The 6942-nt window shown below is 37.8% G+C and overlaps 1 long non-coding RNA gene across 1 annotated transcript in view; it reads left to right on the forward strand.

The window, feature by feature from the left end:
- Positions 1–6380, forward strand: part of LOC148480742 (uncharacterized) — a 64524-nt gene extending 58144 nt beyond the window's left edge. The window contains exon 3 of the long non-coding RNA XR_015871944.1: positions 5776–6380. This is a non-coding gene — a long non-coding RNA (uncharacterized LOC148480742). The remainder of the gene's footprint in view (positions 1–5775) is intronic.
- Positions 6381–6942: the final 562 nt, after the last annotated feature.

The following is a 6942-nucleotide window of genomic DNA, read 5'->3' on the forward strand; positions in this document are numbered from 1 at the left end:
CATAACAGTGCCAAGGTAATCCACCATAATTATATTGTTCCATTGCATTTAGGGTTTATGTGAAACTCTGAGTGGTTTATAAGCAGCAGTTATAGAAGCGCTGATTGATTCAAATTTATTTCGTTATTACAGCTGTTGTTGTGTTGGCTTAGATTAGAATGCCTTGAGGCCCTGAGGGGATTTTTTTTCTGTTTTAGTTTATGTGAAAATATGGCATGCATCCAAGTTGGGGGAAACAGTAAAAATAAAATGACTACTTTGGTTTTTGGGCAGATGTTGAAGATTTGGTAAGATAATGCTAACACAAATGGTTTTGTTACATCAAAAACAGTATAAATCTACTCTGTGTAGGCCAACAAATAAAAATAGTTGTTATTATTTAAAATAAAGGATCCCAGCACTAAATTTGTTCTGGTCATGAATGGGCAAATCTCTCAGAGGTCATAAAGCCTATAATATCCTATTTTTTTCCCTTCAGGAGAATTCCCACTGGGAGACATAGGAGATCATTATGGGGGCAGGGTTGAATGCTTTGCAGAGTTGTGAAGAGGGGGTGTGATGAAGACCACACGATTTTCTGATAATTGAATCAATGTGCCTTCCTCCCATCTAACCCATTTCACTAGGAAGTGGGTGGGATGTGAGGGACCTACACTCCCAGAAGTCTGTGGGGACTCCCAAAACTCGAGACACCCCCAGACATTCCATAGTAGGCCCATACTTATGTGGAATTGCCATACTTTAACATACTTGCATCCATATGGTGCAATTAACTTAGAGTTATCCCCAAGATGTTGTAGGTTTCAGTAAATTATGCATAATATAAAATACTTATAACATGTAGCTAAATTAGAAACACCATCATATATGTGTAGTCTTTCCCCCACTTCTTGTATGAAAACAGAATGTTGAGCATGCACTGATAGTATGAGTAAATTCTATGAACTAAATTATCACATCCAGATAAACAGGTTATGTAAACAAATATATGGGGGTGTGGGTGAAAAATTGGGGCTGCCTGTTAGTTCATTTGGGTATATAAAATGAATATAATGAAAAAATACTGATCAGTGTATGATGAGCGTTTATCAGTGTCTTTTTGTCTCTCCTCCTTATACCCGTCGTGAAGGGGTTTTCCTTATATGGACGTAAAAGGAAAAAATAGCAATGTATAGTATTGTCTGAAATATTAATTCTGTAAAAACACTGTCTGACTTGTATTTTCTTTTAGGGACATACTGATTCCATCTTGGGTGTTCCCCCTCCAATCACCTGTTCTTTAAGTTATATTTGTTCTTATTCTTTTTGGATTGTTTATTATATGTTTTGAAATAATACCTCTGATATTTTGACTACGAGGATTTCCTAATACTTAATAGAATCCGCTGGAAGAAAAGATACCTTTATGGGAGTTAATACACCGATGATTGTGTGAGTAACGGTATGCAGTGCTTTATTCCGGATTTAAAGAAACCATGACATGTTTCGTTTACCCACATTTACCTCATAGTGAGAGAGGTGCACTTTATTATATAGTGGCCAACTTTATATGTATATTTTCCTTGAAAAAGAAAAAATTAAAGATACCTTTTAAAGAAAGAAAAGACTTCGGTCTATGTAAGTTAGGTGTGTGAGATTCTTACTCCCACCGGACTTTAGAAGCAGGACAGAAAGGGGTCAGAATATTAAAAAACAATGTTACCCTAGCCTCTGTGAAGTGGGTCTGGGTACATTTTCACCCCAATTCACTCTACATTAATGCACAGTTTACAAAAAGATCTTTGATATAATCCACGGAGAAAATTACTGATTTAGGAGTCGACCCTTCTCTATTACATGAGTTGGTGTATACCCCTATTAGGCAGTATTTGTACAGAATTAATATTTCAGACAATACTACACATTGCTATTTTTTCCTTTTACATCCATATGAGGAAAACCCCTCCACGACGAGTATAAGGAGGAAAGAAAAAAAGACACCGATAAACACTCATCATACACTGATAAGTATTTTTTTCATTATATTCATTTTATATACCCAAGTGAATCAACAGGCAGTGCAAATTTTTCACACCCACCCCCATATATTTGTCTATCATTGTTAAGGTTTTTGGGGATAGAATCTTTCTGGGTGTGAAAGGCAGCATTCCAGTTGAAGTGAAGCGCCAACGCTAATACCCTGAACCCTACTTTTGCTTCTATTAGGTTATGTAAACAACATATTGTACTGTATCTACCAATTGAGAAAAAAGATTTAAATGAATTGACTGTATCCCAGTGCAGGATTCTGTGTAGTTTTCCCAGAAAGGTAGAATCATAGACTTTAATATAAATAAATCCATACTTCTTACTGCTAAGAAATACTATGAAATACACTTGTGGATCTAAAGTCCTACATGGACCCCTTATTAATGACTCTTGGGTGTATAATTATGAAAGTTCGATTTTGCATTTGATTTTATGATCGATTTAACTCATCTGAAATTGAATCAAATTGACATTTGCTTTCACTAGGGATGTGCTCCGACCCCAGTGTTTTGGTTTTGGATGTGTATCTCCTTCAAGGTTTTGGATCTGGATTTGATTTTACAAAACCACCCTTGCGTTTTTGGTTTTGATTTTGGAACTGTATTTTTTTCGAAAAAATCATAAAAACAGCTGAAATCACATAATTTGGGCATGTTTTTGTTCCTACAGTATTACTAAAACCAATAACATTTATTTCCAGTCATTTCAAGTCAATTTTGACCACCTCATAGCTCACAATATTGATTTCATCAGTTTAGGCCAAAAGGCTACATCAAGCTAGCTGGCTGACTAAGCTAAATGACAGCAGTGGGCGCAACTAATGTGGCAGTTCAGCTTCCAACATGGCACAGAGTGGCACTTCAGTGGTAGACAGGATGGCAGTTTAAAAAACTATACGACCCCATAGGAAGTTTAAAAACCAAGAATGTTTTCATTAATCAAGAACTAGGTCAAAGGCCCGAGGGAGTTGTAATATGTTTATGGACTGAAGACGGGGAAAGGACGGAAGGATTGATTAATTTTAAATTTATTTGTTTTAATGTTTTGATTCTTAAGAAAATTTATGAGGGAATATCAATGTAGGATCAAGTTCTTCAGTTCTTAAAAACATCTTTGATCTGGAGGAGGTTTTTTTTCATACTGTACATCTAATAGAAATGTGGTGCCCTTGCTTGTGGAAGTGCTGCTAAATAGTACACACTGTAAACAGACATGTACTTTGTGCTCAGGGAGGCTGTTAGGGATAATGGGACCAAGACTTGCTGTTTACATCAGAGGAAAGCAGCCTATAGCTTTCCGGATGAACTACAACTCCCAGCATCTGTGCTGTTTGCCGGGCCTACTGGAAGTTGCTTGTCAACAATGGGTGGTGTGCCTCAGGTTACTTCAGCCTGCTTTACGCGCTGTATATAACATGTAAATATGTATGTAATGTGACTAATATACACAACTAATTTTTGTATTCAACGTATTTGTACTTTATTGCACATATTCTGGCAGGAAGATGCTCTGTGCTGCTGCTAATATTCCTAATATAATGACACCCACCATCTGTAATCTACATTATCCAGTTATTCTGTTTAGTGTCACCTACATACAAAGGAGACAAGCATTTATTGAGCTGAACTGTTACTTATAACAGGTTATCAATTCACCAGAGTCCTAATGCAACCAGTTGGGGTTAGAAGCAATGAAAATAACTGGGTAAATTTCAAAATCAACCATGTTTTGCCCTCTGAATCAACTTTTTTTTATAATTAAAGGGGCATATAGGGGATGCTGTCTGTGGTCATATAAATTTCTGGATATTTTTGGCATTCAGCAACCACATGTAGAAGATTTCAGTGGCTGTGGTCTTTCAACTTCCAACATGGTACAACAGGAAACAAATGTTTTTTTATTATTCAAGAGCCCTGAGGGAGTTGCAGTATGTATGTAGTTGAAGGCAGGAAAAGGAAAGTTTGATTAGTAGTAAATTTAATTAGATTTTTTGATTCTGAAGCAAACTTATGAGCAAGGAGGGAAGAGGTGGAGGGAAGGCATTTACAAAAAATATTTAAATAATTCACATCAGTCCTTGCCCCTGAAAATCCTTGAGCTCTACACCCACTGCTGCTGCTGCTGGGAGTGGATCCTCATCCCAGAAGGGGACAAGGAAGACTACTAGTAGTAGTTTACAAAAAACAATTGACTGTTAAACATTCCTTTGCAAGAAGGTGCATGTAGAACAGCAGTCACCCAGTTGCATAGTGGATCACTGACACCATAACATCTATGCTGGTATTAGATGTGCATCCAATATCCACCAATAATGCAGTGGATTTTAGACAGTTAATGGAGGTCTTGCGTCCCCTCTACCAAATCCCATCTAGATTCCACTTCATTAGAAAAGCAATTCCCAGCCTGTACAGGGACATTACAAAAAACTAAATTAGTGTCCTCCAAAATGCATTTGTACCTACTGTCCACTTAACCACAGATATGTGGACAAGCGGAACAGAGCAAACACAATACATGACTGTAATAGCCCACTGGGTAGATGTATTGCCTTCAGAAGATTCAACAACAGCAGCAGCATCTGAGAAACAGCAGCTAATTCAGAGGCAGGCTACTCTGTGTATAAGAGGCATACCCCTGACAATCTTTTAGAAAAACTCAGGGAAGTCATTGCAAAATGGCTTACCCCGCTTGGACTTTCCCCAGGATTTGTGATTTCTGACAGTTTTACCATTCACCAGGCACATGTAGATAATTGCAGCACCTACAGGAAATGTTGAATTTGCCTTGCCACCAGCTGAAGCAAGAGGTAGTTACAAGGTGGAACTTCACCCTTTATATGTTCAATGGATAGAGGAACAGCAAATAGCCATCCAAAGCTACACAGCGAACTATGACATAGGAAGAGGAGGGGGAATGTACCGTACTCAAGCTCAGTGAAAAATACTTTCTGTGTTGTGCAAAGTGCTAAAACCCTTTGAAGCAGTCACCTGTGAAGTGAGTTCAAACACTGCCAGCTTGAGTCAGGTAATTCCCCTAATTAGACTGTTGGAAAAGCAGCTTGAGAAACTGAAGGAGGAGCTGAAACAATGCGATTCCACTAAGTATGTCAAAGAATGGTTGAGGACTATTTTCAATTTTTGTAATGATAAATAGGCATGTCAGATAGTCCAGTTGACTACGGGCAGGAAAAAAAGTCAATTTGGAGGCTCTTGCACAAACTCGCTTTGCTTTACTTGAGCAGCCCACCCTCCAGTGTGTACTCAGAAAGAGTTTTCAGCACAGCTGGGAACCTTGTCAGCAATTGGCATAGGAGGCTACTTCCTCAATATGTCATTACTGCTGGCAGCATCTGCAGCTCTAGTATGTGGTTCTTGCTCTCCTCTCATTTAATCGTCCTCCATATCAACAAACTTACTCTTCGGTCTGGCTGGCAGTGTCACAGAACAATAATAGTGTAGCTTACACACACAAAAAAAAACTTTACACTGGGGAAGAGCACTTCTGGATGAGACAACAGCCCCTTGATGAACAACACAGCACCCTTTTATGAACAACAAAGCACCTCTGCAGAGTGCAGATGGACCTCTTGCAGAGTCACAAATACGCGGATGATAAACTGTGGTTTGGCACGCAGTGTCACCGAACAATAATAGTGTAGCTAACACAAAAGAAAACTTTAAAAAAGATTTTTCTATTTTTTGTGGAATGATAATTTTAATTAACTTTTATTTTTTTACACTTGTGCAGAGCGCCCCTGGATTGACAGAGCACCCCTGGATGATACCCCTGGACAGCACAGCACCCCTTTATGTACTGCAGCCCTAGCCCCTTGATGGACAGGACAACACAGCAGCACCCCTTTGTCTACTGCAACCCCCATTTATGTACTGCAGCCCCAGCCCCTTTATGTACAACAGTAACACAGCAGTCAACTGCCAAAAATGGTGCCAGACTCAATCACTTTGTGTAAAGATAAATGCTGGGAGTGGCACCGCTATTAGACTTTGGCGCATGCGCTGTGCGATTACTATGCATGTACAATTTAACAATAATTTCTCTGTTGCAAAATATCGGCATTTCGCCCATCATCTTTTCTAAGCATCATAATGAATGTTTAGGGAATAGAATCACCTGTCTGTTTGTAGTCTTTTATTTGGGGGATTTTGTGTACGAGCCTGTGTGGGATTTGTGTTCAATTTTCAAAACCAATGTTAGTAAATCAGGGGATCTTATGTTCGTCTATATATAAAAGTAGCAATGGTTTGGCAATATTCGATTTCTAATGGGATTTGGTTTTATATTCGATTTTACATTGATTTTGTCTTTAATAAATCTCTGATGTGCAAAATAGCATGAAAATCTAAATCCAATACTCCACAAATCCAATATCTAACAAAATCAGACTTTAGTTGATATACCCCTCAGTATCTCTTAAAGGCTAGTGCTTCTGTTATTGCACTAATTACATGTAAAGTTACCATGGATACACTTACAGTTTCATGGAAAGTTTCCAATATTTTTTCCTTACTTTTACTCTATGATGCCCTTCAAAATTAAAGCTATATATTACTACCAACCCTCTTGCCTGCCAAAAGAGAAAAATTTCTTGATTAAACTAAAAAAAAGAAAAAAGTAAAAAAAATTGCTAGTGATTGAGATACAAAGGAACTATGAATTATAATGGGACACATTCACATCATAGCACTGAACTACAAAAAAATTTGAGCAGAAATATAAAATAGCCTATCAACAAATTCAAAATGCTTCAATTTCAAAAGGCGTCTAATGGTCTGTTTCTGCTGTAGCCATAATTAAGTTCTGATATGCTATATAGCCAATTAGCACTATTTATGGCAACTTTAAGCTCACATCATCATTTTTTAATTCAATAACTATTTTTACTCTTGGTTCTAA

This window comes from Taudactylus pleione, unplaced genomic scaffold (assembly GCF_031769625.1).
Source record: "Taudactylus pleione unplaced genomic scaffold, aTauple2 ptg000602l, whole genome shotgun sequence".
NCBI classification, from domain to species: domain Eukaryota; kingdom Metazoa; phylum Chordata; class Amphibia; order Anura; family Myobatrachidae; genus Taudactylus; species Taudactylus pleione.